The sequence below is a fragment of the Falco naumanni genome, chromosome 14 (assembly GCF_017639655.2).
Source record: "Falco naumanni isolate bFalNau1 chromosome 14, bFalNau1.pat, whole genome shotgun sequence".
Taxonomy (NCBI): Eukaryota; Metazoa; Chordata; class Aves; order Falconiformes; family Falconidae; genus Falco; species Falco naumanni.
The window spans coordinates 16894800-16911253 of NC_054067.1; the positions used below are offsets into that span (position 1 = coordinate 16894800).

General features: G+C 43.6%; 2 long non-coding RNA genes across 9 annotated transcripts in view; both read right to left on the reverse strand.

The window, feature by feature from the left end:
- Positions 1–4639, reverse strand: part of LOC121097570 — a 31037-nt gene extending 26398 nt beyond the window's left edge. For 6 of the 7 annotated variants that reach the window (XR_005831000.1, XR_005831003.1, XR_005831005.1 and 3 more), the window contains exon 1: positions 452–4639. This is a non-coding gene — a long non-coding RNA (uncharacterized LOC121097570). The remainder of the gene's footprint in view (positions 1–451) is intronic. The other variant, XR_005831002.1, reaches the window with a different exon arrangement.
- A 72-nt stretch (positions 4640–4711) lies between these two features.
- Positions 4712–16454, reverse strand: part of LOC121097667 — a 198665-nt gene continuing 186922 nt past the window's right edge. The window contains exons 3-5 of one of the 2 annotated variants that reach the window (XR_005831031.1): positions 8506–8999; positions 7125–7203; positions 4712–6097 (exon numbers count right to left, since the gene is read on the reverse strand). This is a non-coding gene — a long non-coding RNA (uncharacterized LOC121097667). Of the gene's footprint in view, positions 7204–8505; positions 9000–16454 lie in introns of both variants that reach the window. The other variant, XR_005831030.1, reaches the window with a different exon arrangement.

The following is a 16454-nucleotide window of genomic DNA, read 5'->3' on the forward strand; positions in this document are numbered from 1 at the left end:
GTTTTCCAGGCTAAAGATACTCATTCCTTTTGACAAGGAGTTATGGTGTCAATAAGATTTGAGATGCACAGAGAATAGCCTGTGACATGGTATCTTTCTTTTGTGCCAAACTGGTACTCCTTTCCTGGCTAAGAGAGGCAAACCACACACTAAGAGGTTTCCTGGGTCCTGACAGCCCATCACCACAGCTTCAGCTAGGGCTGGCTTCAGCCTGACCAAGCTGCCTGCTTTTCTGTACCCCGCTCCCACCGTCTAGCTTCCTCTAAAAGCTTAGCTGGAGGATGACTCACTTCAGTGAACATCAGAAAAAAATCCTGAATACAATTAAACGTGCCTTGCAGTGCTCTTAGCTAGGCAGAGTGGTGGGGCTGGGGAGCTTTTGAATTAATTCCACACTTTGTTTATCTGGAGTCTGGCCTTCAATATCTAGTATTGCTCCTAAATATTTTACCTCTTGTTGCACTAATTGAACCTTTTGTCTGTTGACTTTCAATCCTTCCTCCTGGATTGCAGCCAAAACTTACTGTTTGCTGACACGCTTGTTCTTCAGAATTCAGGTGTGATCCACGTATGATGTTACATGCTTCCAGAACCTGCAGGCTAATTTCTTCCACGTTTGTGTGATGTGTATGTGACAAATCACAGGAGCTTGTGAAATCCTTGAAGAACTCATGTGAAACAATTTTGTTTCTCCTGAAATGTAACTACAAACTTTTACCAACATTTCTCTGATAAAGGGCTGAAGTAAAATGCATTTGCTAGATCTATGACTGAAAACCACTTAGCTCCTTGTACTATTGCAGCCGTAATTTCTGGCATTTTAACAAGAAGAGGTGATGTTTGTGGAGTTACAGCATTTAATGCTCTGAAATCCACAGTCAGATGCATCTTTCTATCTCCCTTTAATACCAGCCATACAGGGGAATTACACACACTGGGTCATTGCACTGGCACTCCTTGATCCACCAGGCTTTCTGAGCTTCGCTTGGGTACTTACATCGTTTCTGCAGTCTTGGATCAAGCCCTGTTATTAAAGCAAAGGCATTAATCTTTCCATACTCCAACTTATCTCAAGCTTATACTTGCAGAAAGGTAACTCACCCTCATCCTGAGGTCTTCTGAGTATTTCAGGAGCCTTTACAGGAGTACTTAATTTTGTAGGTAAGACAATTATCAGTCCCTTCTATTTCTGTATTATCCTTCCACAGTCAGCAAGATCTAAAATAACCTATTTTGTTTAAGGACCGGCTGCTGTAAAGCCCATTTTTTATCCTGCACATGAAGCTGAATACAAGAAAACCCAACTGCACTCTCCAGTTTGCACCAGGGTGTAGGAGCAGAGCTGAAATGCTTTTTGCACCACAGGCGACCACTGTACGCTTTTGTCTGTACGGTGTACCTTGCAGGTACCCACACTCTTGCAAACTAGGAATTTCAATAGTCACTGAGGCACCAGAATCTAATAACAATTTGGGCTCTCAGTATCTTGTTTTTAATTGCTATTGTACAGTTCTGCCAATTTATGCATTAAGACACTAATGGGTTTTATATTCCACCTAGCCAGATCTTTTCCCAGGCTCTCTAGTGCCTTTCAAACCCTGTTTCACATCGAATTCAAATGCCTTTTCCAAGACTTATCCAGTCCAGACAAAGCACCCCCTACTTTCCCGCAGGCAGAGTGCCACACACTGCAGGACTGTAAAGTTCCCCCTCATCCTCCAGAGCTTTGGCCTTGTTTGTCCTCAGGACCCTGATTTGTGAAAGTGATTATTACTGGTACCAATTGCTTTGACTAGGTTTGTTTCTAGCTCCTTTTCTTTCCAGAGTATCCTTCCATCCCTCCCGGCATGCACCCCTGCCTCTCATTTCTGTTAGCTGAAATCCCAGGTCCTGCAGTCATGCCTAACCTCTAGCGTAGCAGTTCTGAATACCGGTTCACTATCAATAGGACCTCGGTGTCCCCCAGCAGCAATGCAGGAACTATCCCAGGAGCAATTTTCTAGCAATACATGACTCCAGTCCCTCATCTGATTGTTTCTTTTTCTTCCAGATTAGATTCCAAACCAGTTAAAAATCTTGACACTCATCACAACCACCATAGCCTATTCGCTCTTCCCACTGCAGGCTCATGGAGCTCAGTGTCATGTGGAGTCCAGTCAGTGGGCATTCAGCCAGCTTTACCTCCAGGATTCTCATTAGAATTGGTCTAACTGGGCTGCTCACCTGAAGCGCCAATCCACTCCACACAAATATCCTTATTTAAAGTCCCAGTTCCATAGTGAAAACTCACCCTTGAGTGGTAACCAGCGCCATTTAACAGTGAGTCTTCCAATGGTCTCTTTCTCGTGCTGGTCTCTGTCTCCCTGAATTGACAATATTCTTTACCATGATGGGATCCTCCTTGCCTGTGCGCTCGTAGCTCATTATGCAAAGGAGCACAAATTTCCAGGGTACGGCCTGGGTGAAATGTCTCCATCCCAGTCATCAGGGTCACTGCTCCTTCTCCAGTTTGTACTGCAGTCAATATATCCCGCTTAGCTGACAACTTCTGTTTATTTTTCTTACTTACTTGCTTACTGGAGTCTCAGAATTCAAGTGTTCTTGTTCACCCTATGTGGCAATGATTTGATTTCTATTCCTGCGCCACTCAGACTCTCACAGCCTCACTCTCATGGACGTGACTGCTGGGTTACCACCAATCTGCCACAAGTAAAATGCAGTCTGATGATGCATCCAGACACCCCCTTCCCCATCAGTGCAGAGCAGAATAAAACCAACTTGGCTAACATCTCCTTTACTAAACAAAATTGGAGGAACTGCTAGTACTGCCCTGGTGCCAGGCAATTTTAAGGCATTTACATGTGCATTAACATACCCAAATGCCAAAGCCAAGGGAAGATCAAGCCTGACAGTGGTGAAGTCTTGTTCGGATCCCTGGGTGGTAGGTGGCATCATCTGGCTACTGGTGAGGACTATGGTGCCTGTACACCATTACATCCTCAGGTTTTTCCTTATATAGGCTAGTTTCAAAGGAAAACACTCCTGATCTGCCAGTCCAAACCGCTTTTTTATAGGGTTAGCTTTGCAAACACAGCAGTAGGTATGTGACTTTATTATGTACAACTAAAGGATCGTTCTGTGAAACAGACCCTAGTTTCCAACAATTTTCCAGCCTACTTGCTTCAGATTTACCAAGTTACTTTGGGCTAGCCAGATACCCACTGTGTGGCTAAGGTATTCATGGTAAGTTGTGCTGTAGCCAGAGTAATTCTTTGTATCATGACCCTTCTCATGGATGATCTCCTCACCTGGCCTCTGTAACCCTTCCTCGCTCATCCAAGCTTCACAGCTCCTTCAAAAACTTGCTGCTGAACATGAGAAGCATGCAGAAAATAGGTCTTTCTGCTTTTCCATGGCACAGCCCAAGGACCACATTGACCTTCCTTGTCTGTCAGACAGGGTCTGATGGCTAAAGGACCACGCAGAGGAGCAGCTGCCTGCAAGCGCTTGCCTGCCCCAAGGTGGTCCTCTTGCTGTTTGGGGGTCCCTGGTGGCACTGGTTCCTCTGTAAGTCTGCACATGAAAGTTGTGATCTGCCATGCTCCACTGTGGCAACAACACTGCTTGTACAGAGAAGGGCCCTGTGATTTGTGGTGCTATAAAAGCTGAAAAACTCTATCATTGCCTTTTATATATAATTGAAAACACAATAATTGACTGCAGTGTCAACAAAAGAAAGCAGGCAGCACCCTTGGAAATACACACGCATGTCTGCATGCACATGCGCACACACAACCTCCTACTGCCAGCCAGGCAGTGCTGCGTGACTTGTCTTAATAGAAGGCTTAAAATGAATCAGAATTATTTCCAGATTAGAGGAAAAAATATCCTGTGAAGATGTTTGAGTCTAAGCACAAAGAACACAAAGAGAGCAGTCTCTTTGCCAGTCAGCGCAGCATTTTCTTTTCTCTGGTCCTTTGCTCTCTGCCCTCCTCCTACAACCTGGCTTAACCTTTTTTTTCTGCCTGATGCAGGTGAACATGCGACACTGTAAAGCTGCTGCACCCACACTGGTCTATCTATGAGCACGTCATGCATCTCCCAGGTTTTCCCTTTTCATTTTCTTGACAAAGGTCTCAGCCAGGCTCCCCAAATCAAGGTGGTTCCTTTCTGAACTCAGTGTCAGCAACTTAACAGATCCATCTACAACCACAGTATCCAAGACCATAAACCCTGTTCCTCCTGGTATCACCTGACCAGGCTCTAACCCTACGGAGCCTTTGGCCATGTCGTCTGGCAGAGTTTGTATGTAGCAGGGCATCAGGAATACACGGGACTGCTGTCTGTATCCTTGCCAGCTCAAGGGTCCCAAATGCATCACAATGTCTGGTGGAGCTGGTGATCACACCTCTGTTTGATGCTCTGGATGCTGGAATTTCAGGGCAATATAACAAGGTTTTCTCTTCTCCAGTGGTAGAGCAGCCACTGCAGGCAATTCACTAATTTCAGTGTCGAAGCATATGGGGATCTTGCACAGTTTCCTTGATGCTTTCACTGGGACACAAAGCCTGGAAGACATGCTGCATATGAGTAACAGGGCATTGAAGGAGATGGGAAGGATGAGGGAAGAGGGACAAAGGGTGGAAGAAAAACAAAACCCCCTCCCCAAATCCCACCAACCCCCCAACCCCCCCCCTTCAGCTATTTACATTAGAAGAATTTTTCATTTTTGACTGCTCTAGTGTGCCATTTTGTTTACCTCAGGTGCTTTTAGGGCAAATTATAGAAACAGGCCAGCTCACTTCACTCTTTTTTAAACAGTTTCACTTTCAGCTTCTTCTACACAAACAACATGCTACGATTCGGGGGTTGCAAAGGCTGCAGGGAAATATCGATTTCCTCACAATAACACTAAAACAGTTCGACCCAACATTTTCTGAAGGTTTTTACAAAACATACATTTTGAGGGACAAGTTTGACTTGACAGACTTCTTTTTAAGAGAGCTGCCTTTCTTGCAGCCGCAGTAGAGCTGTTATTTACTTGTTTTTATTACAGAAAGAGAATTGTTGATGCTAGAAATTTCTTTTACTCGGGTAAATAGCTCTAAAGTTTCAGATTATCAGGCTATGTGAAAAACTGCACTGTAACACACAATTTTTTTTAAATTATTCAGCTATTTAAAAAAATCTTAATTATAATACAGAATAATTAATTCCTTCTGATACTTACAACTCAGACACTCCCTTGTATGCCTCAGGGGTCCAGGAGTCTTAGGCGAATGCAACAATGGGAATTGCATCTTTGAAAAGCCAGCTTTCTCTAAGGCTTTTCTTACCTTGGCAATAGTTCTGTATACAAGAATAGGGACTGATGGCCAATAGCTTAGCTGGGAATTCCTGAGCCATCAGATCTCAATACAGAAGGTCACATGGCACCTTTACTATCAAAAGCATTCCAAAAAAAGACACCAAAGTATCACGAACTGCGATACTACTAGTGCACTACGCAAACTGCAGCTCATCTCATCTTGCTATCACAGCCCCAGTCACAGCCCCCTGTAGGGTACCGCTGGACTAGGAACTCCAGTGCCAGTCTTTCTTCAAACCCCTCTGTCCCATGGTCTCATCACAGACTTCTAGTCTATTCCTGCCTTGTGAAACTGCTCTGTGTCATCCGGCCAACTGACACTCCAGGAGCAGTGCTGCTCCTCTGCCTCACATTGCCAGCTTTAATGTACCTTCTGCCAGAGCTGCACTCATGGGGGCACTGGGGATCACAGCTAACCCCTGCAGAGATGAGTAGCTGAGATGGACATGCAAGGTCAGGAGATGCCAAGATGGGAAGGAGGCTTATGCCTCCACTCAGAATCACTGCAGTGACTTTTTCCCTCATTTTATGCCACTTGCCTCAGCTACAGAGCCCTAATCAGTTTAATTCAAGGAAACAGATCTCAGCTTCTGTCCTCCCCATCTCGTTTCGCCCAGTGAGCTGGGTGACGATTGCTGTTGCTAGCTGCTCCAACATTCTGGGGACTGAGTTGCTCCTCTTAACCAAGAAAACGGTCCAACTATGAAGGACATGGGCTTTATTTGTATCCTAGTCCCTCACATCGAGAAGCATATGAAGTGTCAGTCTCGGGGGGGAGGACGGGACTGTAACAGACACCCTAAAGACAGCTGAGCAATATTGAGTATACTCAGATTTTACAAACCTTGAGAGTAAGGGGTGGGAGAAAGCAGTGCGGGGCCTCTGGATCTGCCAAGAAAGGAGTTATTTCTTGGGATTTTCACATTTTTCCAAAGTTGGCTAACAGGACTAGGTCTGGTGAAGGCCTCCAAATAATTGTTCTGTTTTACTCTAAGATCAATATCAGCTAATATACTTCTCTAGCATTCAATGCACCTTCACTCATGGGCTTTCCCTTTCCAGAGCCAAATATCAGTGTAAAGCAGCCACTGGGAAGTGCGGCATGCCCAGGGAAAGCCTGCTGACCTGAAGCCAGCAGATACTGAAGGTTCATGCTACGCTATTTTCTTCCAAAAAACATTTTAAAAAGATAGATTTCTGAAAGCTTTTGAGGCTGTCACGTACAGCATCTTAGCCTTTGTGATGCTTTATCAGCACCTCTATCTTTCCATGTTTCTTACAGCACATCACATAACAGCATCCTTTCCCACTCCTTCAACCTCTTGGAAGCTTCTGGAGGTTGAGGCAGGACAATAACACAATACACAGCCATGCATACCGGTGGGCAATCAGCAGAACTGGTAGTGAATATAACTCATAAAGAATGACGCGTTTGCCCCATTTCTGCTCCTGGTGGAACACTAATTCCCAGTGAAAGCAATTGTGGCATCTTATTTCTGCCTTATGGCTCTAAATCTCCTCTCCACCCATTCATGTGTCATAGATAAGAGCTGCATTTACATCGCGTCAGTCACACCCTACTGCACAAGAAGGTGAAGCCACTTTAAGCAGGTTAGTTAGTAATGCAAGACCCTTTCCCAGAACAGCAAACTTCTTTCTGACATCTTTGATGGCAAAATAGGAAAAGGAAAATTCAATTACATTTCAAACCCTAATAAAATTCACTTATCTTTCCCCTTCTATTTTGAAAATATACCTGCATTTGCCACTTTTACTGGATCTTCTCCCTTTTAAAATTCAGTAAACCTTGCGTGCATCCTCACTCATCTCCTTCTCTGTGAAGAATTAGAAAGAAATAATAAGCTGGGATATTTGAATAAAATCCTTTTTATTTCATGGCCTGATTTTACTTCCATAAACTCTGCATTTATAGCAACCTCATAAATTACGAATGTATGTAGAAAATAAATACTCCTTGTTTCTCCTACTGAGGCTGCAGACTTAGCAAACAGATCTCTCAAAATCACAGGAAAAGGAAAGGGTATTTTCTTTTCGACTCATTCAACTGGAAATACAATTTTGAGAAAAGCAAAGCAGTGTTTCCCTTTCACTGTTTCCATTTCATTTGGGCTGATAAATGCCTCTGGGACGTAGTGTTTCTGGTTTCACCTCTTCCCAGTCATCTGTCTTTTTCCTTCCCTTTCTTTCTCCCTCTCTGCCTCTTCCCCTCTTTTTCAATTGGCCTAAAAATAAGTGACACCTGGCAGCTGCAGAGTGTTGGCTGTCGCAGGGATTGTTGGTATATGACCTTCTGTCCATAGTAGAAGAGGACTGGTTTCCTTTAGACAGGTATTGAGCAAGCTGAGAAGTGGTTTGACTATCTTCACTGATGACATTGACCAAAGGATGTTCCAGAGATGTCAGAGGCTTGTGGTTAGGTAGCCAGCCAGATGTGAACGATGGGACTTTTATTACAAACAGTCCCATCCAATAAAAGCATGTTAAGACTTTGAAAGAAAAGAAAGCCACTGTGAATTCATGTCCTTCTTTGTGCTTCTGCTGGCAGGAAGGCACTGAATTAGTGTGAAAATTGAGCAAAAATTAATCTTTGCCTCATAATCCATTATTTAAAAAGGAACACTCACTCACTATAATTTTCAAGTCACTGCTACAGCAAAGTCATTCTGAAATCTGTAAGTTTGCCATAGGGGAAAAATAGCAACACAAGACTAGGTCTTGAGATTCGCCAGAGTGCCAGACTCTTAATCTGCTTACAGCATTTACCATTTGCAATTTTGTGTTGCAGTTAGAGCCTCCCCAAGGTCACCCCAAACATCTCAAAGCTCTTAACCATCTGTCTCAGATTCCTGAAAATTAACATGGAGATGGAGAGAGAAAGACTGCCTCATTAGGGTCACTCTCATTTACCAGGAAAAGCCACACCTGTGCCAGCTACACCAGGAGCAGAGCCCTGGGCAGGCATAGCACCAAACCAAAGGCTTTTGGTCCTCACAGCTAAGCCCATGGCCACCCCATCCCCCTGCCACCAAAGTGCCTGGCCGCACACTCCCTGCTGACACCTGCAAGGAAATGACGGGCAGGCTAGGATCACTGGCACCAGCACCACCAGTGCTCACCTCTGCTGGCTCCAGATCCTGCTGCAGGTAGAGATGTGGGGCTCAGGACCTCTTCATGCCTGCCATAGCTTGAGTGGTCATCGTGTAGGGGGGCCTCAGGCTTTGTTTCGTCAGGGGTTCCCTTCAGCACAGCCGTCACTTTAAGCAGAGTTGTGTAAGAGAGAAACTACACAGCTGTGCTTCATTTGTCATACGACTGCCCGCTGTCCTCCAGCTTTCCATGCGATTTTGGAGAGCAGGAATAAGGTTGAGAGGATAAATCAACTGGAGAAACAGTCTTGTGGCAATGGGAACCAATCCTGGATCTTTAGGAAGGCTTGAACCAGGTCACTGAATCTCTCTGCATCTATTTCCCTTCATGAAACACGGTTGTAAAACATAATTCTTCCTTATGCATGTAGATTGTGGTGCTGTTTGGTCTCCTGCTAGCTGCCTCGCAACCTGGGATGCCAGTCTCTGCTGGGGTCCGTAAGATTTAACGTAATATAACAAAGCTACGAAGAATGAAATACATACATTACCGAGCGTGACACACATACATGCAAATCTGGCTCCTGCTATGACACAAGAAAGGACTAACAGGGAAATTGGTATTTGGTTTCTGCTTTTAGGGAAAAGAAAAGGAAACAAACAAACAATTATGGTAGACTATAAAACAGTAATAAAAAGAATGGAGATTAAACTGCAGCATGCAGTTTAAAAGAAATAAATAGCAAAACCCATCTAAATTTGTTTCCGTTGGGTCTGAAACATAATTCTGGGACAAAAAACCCTTCCCCCGCCCCCCCCCCAAAAAAAAAAAAAAAAAAAAAGCCAAACTTCTTTAAAAAGAGGATATTATGGAAGGAAATGACTGATGAATACTTTAAGAATGTGTTAACTTTTAAACAGCTTGAATATTCAAATCAGAATAAAAATATTCCTTCAATTAAAAATTATTAAAATTAGCTCAAAGTATTTTTTGGTGTGTTCACTGCAAGAATTTAATAGGATCTAGTACTCAGCAAAGCTTTGAAGCAAAAATAACGTCTCAGGAGCTCATTACGCATTAAATCCTATCAAAAAGCAGGATCCCACTATGAAATTAACACAATTTGCAAATCATTATTGCAGGCTACTCCTTCCTTCGCTCTTTTTGCCTCTTTTAACTTGAATCTGCGATGCTGTCAAATCCACCACCGCCAAGAAACACGCACAGAAAAATGGGCATTGTATCTTGAAACATCCTGAGCTGCAAACGGCACGGTACAGTAGTCACACAGAACGATATACACAGGAGAAGCTGTCAGGAAAGCCGAGAAGTAGAAAGTATAGAAGTAGAAGTGAACCAAGGGATGTGGCTCAAAATCTTGTTTGGGAACTTTTTGTACAGTAGGAAATGTTGAACCTTGTGCTTTCCCAGGCTTCTGTAAATGTAGCGTTGTAGTTTTTGGGTTTCAGCCTTAGTTTTAACACGGCTGAATTAATTGGTTATTTTACAGGACATGTTCACTCACAAGTATTCATGAAATATGAATCAGTGGACAAAGTCTCCTTTTAATGAAATGCTGGTTCTTGTTTCCTCTTGTCTGAATCAGAGGAAGAGAAAAAAAGAACAATCAATACGGCCTGAAACAGCTATAGCTCATTAAAATTCTAGGCTGTCAATACCATATACGTCTATCACTTCAGAGGCTACCGAAGTGTTGGGGGTAATGGCACTTTACTACTGTATTTGTAAAATACTTGTGGTGTCTGCTAAAACTTAGCAGGTGTTGGCTGCCTTCAGTGTTTCTGGGGGCCAAAAGGAGGTGACAATTAAGGGAGAGTCATCAGTCTCCTTAGCTGTCCTCGGCTAATGTGAAAACCAATGTAGTTGAGTTAGGGAGTCGTCTCCATAGAGCCCAGCTGTTATTTTTAATGCAGTATGTGGAATATTAAACTGTTTATCTTGTTATTGAAGCCATAAGAAGGCTCTTTCATGTCATCATTTCTATTTTATTTTGTTTAGAGTCCTTCATTAACTTTTCATATGAAAGATCTGTAATTTACATCTTCAAAGAACTTTCAAAATGTAAGTTTTAGGGACGACAAGTGCTGTATGTGTGCAGTTCTATTCTGATGGCAAAGTCAAATCGCAAAAATACCATCAAGAATGTTTCTTCCTTTTCTTTTTTATTTATAAGTAAAACACGGGGGATTTCTCTGGGGAAAAAAGAAATATTCTGACTGGATACTAATCAGGACAAACAGAAGGCTAAACCAGTGCTGCCTCTGAAAGGCTAGGGAAGGCTTTATGATCTATGGTCTAGGGCAAAAAGCCCTAAATTAATATGAGGTAGCTTAAGACCAGGCATGTTCTGCACTTAAGTATTGGTTTTGCTTTGCAGTCCTAATTCTGAGCAGTCAAAAACCCAAACCAACCCCCTCAAACCTGCAGGAGGTTTCGTTCCTCCCTGTTAGGTCAGGGAACATGGCCTGATTTTTGGACACCTGGGAGCAGAGGAAAACTCTGGCCAGTGCTGTTAAGCTTTATTTCTCTGCTACTGTTCAGTCCTGATAAGAAGTGCCGCTTAGAAGACCATTTCACTGGGACATTTCATCAGCAACCACAGCAGGGTTCAGAAGCTGTACACAAAATCCTTGCCCCACAGAGATCAGCACCAACATCCCGAACATCCAACAAGCTTTATATTACTACATCTAAGGGCGATAACCCCTCTCAGGTCAAGTCCCTTATTATAAATCAGTCGATCAATCCCCAAGATTACTAAAGCATTCAGTTTCACATTGTGATGGTAAAGCAATTAAAAGCTCGGCCCTAAACAAATTAGATTTTGTATGTTTGGTTTTACAAACACCCAGAAAGGGGTCAGATCTTTTATCACTGTTGTCAAAGGAGAGGGAGGGAATCCATCAAGTCACACAGAACTAATTTACACCACTTAGTGAAAAAAATTGGAGCTATAAATGGTAATCCAAGTAGAAAGGTTTCTTTCAGTACAGAAACGCACCAGTCTCTGTAGAAGCCCAACAGGTCGTGAGCTGGTACCAGCTGCGGAAGCAAAGGAATGGGGGACACACTAAAGAAAAGTGACCTGTAGCAATGAGTAGAAAAACGATCAAATCGGGAGTTGTCTGGCCATGTTTGTATATGTGATCTCTTATCTCAACGTGGTATTTCATTGCCATGCCCTAGAGCTACACCACCATGACTGCAGCTCTGGGGATTGCCTTACTGCACTGCACCGCAGAGGCAGATGTGCTCATCCGTGCTCCCCTGGCATCTCCCTTGGGTGATCATGCTCTCATGGCACTCAATTCCCTTATTCCTCTGTTTAATCCCATCCTGCTGTCTCTTTTGCCTGTTGGGTGCTGAGATAACAGCAGCATCACACTAAGATGGAGAGGTGCTGATAGGGAAGCCAGGCCTGGGTAAGTCTGACAAGACCTGGAAACTGCCTTCAACCCTGGGTGATGCTAATATGTGTCTGGGTTACATTTCTCCTTAAATTCTTCCAGAAAGTCCACCCAGGCTTAAGAGTGCAAACTGCTCAGAGTAGGGACTATCATTCACTGTGCTTTTACTCATCAAGGCACATGCCTAATGCCTTATCTTTAATGAAAGTCTCCGCATGTTCCTGTACTATAAATAATAATTTAAATATTGTATGTCTGAGCTCCAGTGGCTGAGGTTGAAGTGATCATTTTGGAAAGATGGAACAGCTCTCATCTAAAAATATGTATCTGAAAAACTATTCTGGAAGAAGCGAGACTTATAAATTGATAAATGGGTTGAAGCTGGGATGGAGACTGCGATGAGAGGAAAAATTCAGCTCTCAGAAGAAAGGAAATTAAAGAAAAGCAAGAACTGTTCCAAGACTTTTATTGTTTAAAATTAAAGATTTGAGGCGTAGCAATATAACAACTGGGAAACTGGCATTCTGAAAATGCTGACCTAGATGAGGAGTTTTTGAATCCAAGAAAACATCATTAAGGAGACTTTCCACTTAGCAAAAATAAGCAGGAAAAATGGAAATGTTTTTTATGGAAATGTAACTTTGTAGAAGATTAGAGAAGCATGACAGAAACCCAGAATGAGGATTCAGAGAAAGCATATCTCAGCCAACTAAGTAGCTTTGATCCTAATTGATAGGAAGCACAGATACAATTACTCTCTTTCCAGTTCCCTCCACACGAGCAGCACGGTCAGACACTAACTAACCTGCGCAGCGTAGGAGTCCGTCCTTCCACTGGCTCACGGGCTTTACACTGCTGTGCACAGACTGCTGCCACGGGTGGCACGCCACTGCCAGAACAGTTCCGTGATGGGCTTTGGGATTGTACAAAATTATATACTTTTCATACATAAACAGTATTTTCTACCTTTAAAACTATTGTTTTTCAATGGAAAATTGTAGTATTTCACATCTTTTTCTGAGACTAAATATCATTGAGTAAGAATACCCCTGACATATTTCCTTTAATAATCCAGCAAAATTCTAGCACTTTCCCCCTTCCCACATTTTATGGAAAGAGCAGAAAACTTTTCTCATTTCCGTTTGAATTTTAACACTTCACTGATACAAAGACATGTACTTTTAAGCATGACCTACCAAAGGTCTTCAAATTTTCTACCACATGGACCAAATTAATTGCTTTATTAATCACAGAATGACAGAACAGTTGATGTTGGGAGGGACCTCTGGAGGTCACCTAGTCCCCCCCTGCTAAAGCAGGGTCACCTGGGGCAGGCTGCACAGAGTCACGTCCAGGCGGGTGTGAATGTCCCCAGAGAAGGAGACTGCACAGCCTCTCTGGGCAGCCTGTCCCGGGATCTGCCACCCTCAAGGTAAAGAAGTTCTTCCTCATCTTCAGAAGGAACTTCTTGTGCTGCAGTTTGTGTCCCTTGCCCCTTGTCCTGTTATTATTAGCCAGCTCTCTTGGACCCCACTACATTACAGAGTCCTAACCCATGGGATGATTATGATAAAACCAGTTTTACTTCCTACTTATGAAAACCTATTTCTCTGAGAGACTCTAAAATAGAAATGGGAAGGTTGTGAGGTGCATGGACCCAGCAATACTGGCACTCTGAGTGGTGGAACGGGGGGCAGGGAGGATGCAGAGCGGTTCAGAAGTAAAGATGACAAGAACACGCTATAGGCCACAGCAGAACATGGAGCAGAACCCACTTCTGTGGTCATAATGAATGGACAACTTTTGTTTTCAGGAGCAAAAAAATTCTGCCACAATCTTACTTGAAGCCAATAACATAGATGTAGGAGATATTCATGGTGTGGGGAGCTTTATGGCATGGATTAATTTGAAACCCACAGAAACCAGTGAGAAGCTGTAGGACTGCAGTAGGTTTTGCTTTAGCCATAAAAACTTAAAGCTCCCACCAAAATGCTGAAGAAACATAGAATGTCATTGGGGTGGCGAGCAAAAACTACGGAAGACCATTTTAGTGACTCAGAAATCCCACACTAAAAAGTGAAGAGAAAGAAAGAGTGAGCAGATGATGGAGATCTTGAACAGTTTAAGCTGAACTAGGGAGACAGAAACATAATTGCTGCATTGGCATGAAGATATAGAGGGCTGGGCACTCGTGGGAAGGGTTAAAAGTCCACATTTACTCTGGATTGCAGTTCAAGGCAGGAAACTTTTATGCTGACAGAATACAGGCTGGAGAGGGAAAAGGCGACAAAATGATAGGAAAGAATCAAGCTAGTGAAAGTGAATAATAGAGGAGCAGACAGTAATTGTTGAAGGAGATTTGATAAACTGTTTCAGAGCAAGACAAAGAGCAGAGAGTCAAATATTGTGCTGCCACAAAAGCCAGAAGTCAGAAAAAAAGAGTAAAAGCAATGCTTTTTTTTTCCCCTCTCAGAAAACACCTAACAAGGGGCCAAGTGAGAGAAGAATCAATAAGGCTGATTTAAGATATGTTAGAAATTAATTTTTAAAATAATAAAATTATTCTGCTCAATTTAATTGGTGAATCAGCAAGATCTATCATGTAATATTTGAGGCCAGGGTGGAGGATTATGAAATGAAGCACAGGGAAGAGCAGGGCTCCCATAGGAGCCCTTTGTAAAAAGGGCTGAGAAAGGAAAGATTGGGAAGGTTCAGGCAAGAACGTTTTAGCATGCTCTATAAACATGACTAAGAAGTCAGTCTTGACGAGATCACAAAATAGTGAAGAAAGAGGGTATGATAAACCAAGCTAAAGGGGCCCAGAGTGGACAAGAAAAGATACCTCTGTTATCCGGATGCCACGGCAGAAGGAACCAAGGAGGGGCTGGTTTTCCAGATGCCATGGCTTCCAGACACCATTGACTTCCAGCGACCATCCCTGGCTGACAGATGCCACTACAAACAGGGCAGCAGGGATGGAATGGCAGAAGGGTGTACAACACTATCTTCTTGCCATGGGGCTGGTAACTGAGGAAACAACAAGGACTTGGACAGTCTAGGTTCTGAAGGATGCAGTGAGTAACAGCACCGATTTTTTTAAACTAAAAAGCTAAAATGTTGTTTGATCTATTGTTTGTGCCCCTTCTGCATCTCTTCCGAGAAAGAACATGAAGCAAAGAGCTGGCTCTGCAGTCTCAGAGGTCTGGGCCCACAGTGCACACACACACACACGTATTCCCATCACCAGTGCTTAGGTGTTCATGCTTCAAGAGAACAGAAGGCTTGCCGTTACGCACAACTGCAGGTTCAGTTTGCATTTATACTTCACCAGTCGCTGGGCCGTAGTCTAGAACTGTAGCTGCCCTGCAGGTCCAGACGTCATGCTGGTGGGCTGGCACTGAACAGGGACTGCTGAGGTTCCCTTTGAAAGACCACTGCTGGCCTTCCCAAGCACGCTGAACTCCCTGTGTCCACAGATTAGACAAGATCTTAGAGCTGGAACAAGGTCAAATGTAAAATACTGCAGCTGGCCCTTTCCCAGAGAAAGCTGAATCCCTTTAAGGCTGGATTTAAAGCTAGGCATGGCTGTCCTGCTTCCTTGCACATCCCAAATGCTTTACCACTGGAATGCCCTGGATAATCCCGCGTGTTGACAAAGGTAGAGCAACACGAGCAGGGAAGACAGGATTAAGAAAGAGATGTTTTCTCCTTTAGAGTACAGATCACCTTTAAAAGTAGAAAATCAACTGCACAAAGAATCTCAGAAAGGTAATGAAGCAGCACACTGGGAGAGTGCATGCAGGAGCCTCCCACCTCCCAGCACGTGTGAAACACAAGCAAGTGTAAAAGCAATCACAGATTAAAGTTCGTCTCTTCTCAGTTTGAGTGGCCTAAGGGAGACAATAGCAGGATTAAAAAGAATAATAATAACAATCAGCCGATGGGAGTGATTTTTAATAAAAAGTCAGCTCAGGAGGAAGTTCTGGCCTGTGCTTGTCTGTGTGGAGGCTCCCAGGAGGGCAGCCGCAATCAAAAGGAGCTGTGGTAGGGACACCGAGAGTACAACATCAGGGCTGCAAGCGTCTAGGGCACGTGGGTAGGGGGAAGGTACGGTCTCGGCCACAAATGCACTGTGTGGGAGGAAAGGCACAGACTGCTGATTTCAATGGGATAACACTTCAAGTGTGTGAGGGGGCTGATAAAAGCGCTGACAGTGTACAGACGCTAATGAAGGCATGAACTGTGTGGTAGGGCTTTTTTTACGGACTGCTTAATGAACTCTACTTTTAGATACATCAAGTAAAATATGTAAAATATTCACTACAGGGGTGAATCTCTGAGAGACCCGGAATAGACACCACTGGGAAAACACAACTGCAACTGAGCCTGCAAAACTGCATAAAAGAGCCATCAGACATCCTGCAGTTGCCTTTCTGGGCTGTGGCAGGCTTACGTGGCAGAAGAGGAACACCAACTCGACACCAGTGCTATATATGCCACAGCGGGGGAATCGGATCACTTCTGTGCCTCATTTTGCCAGTCTAATAATG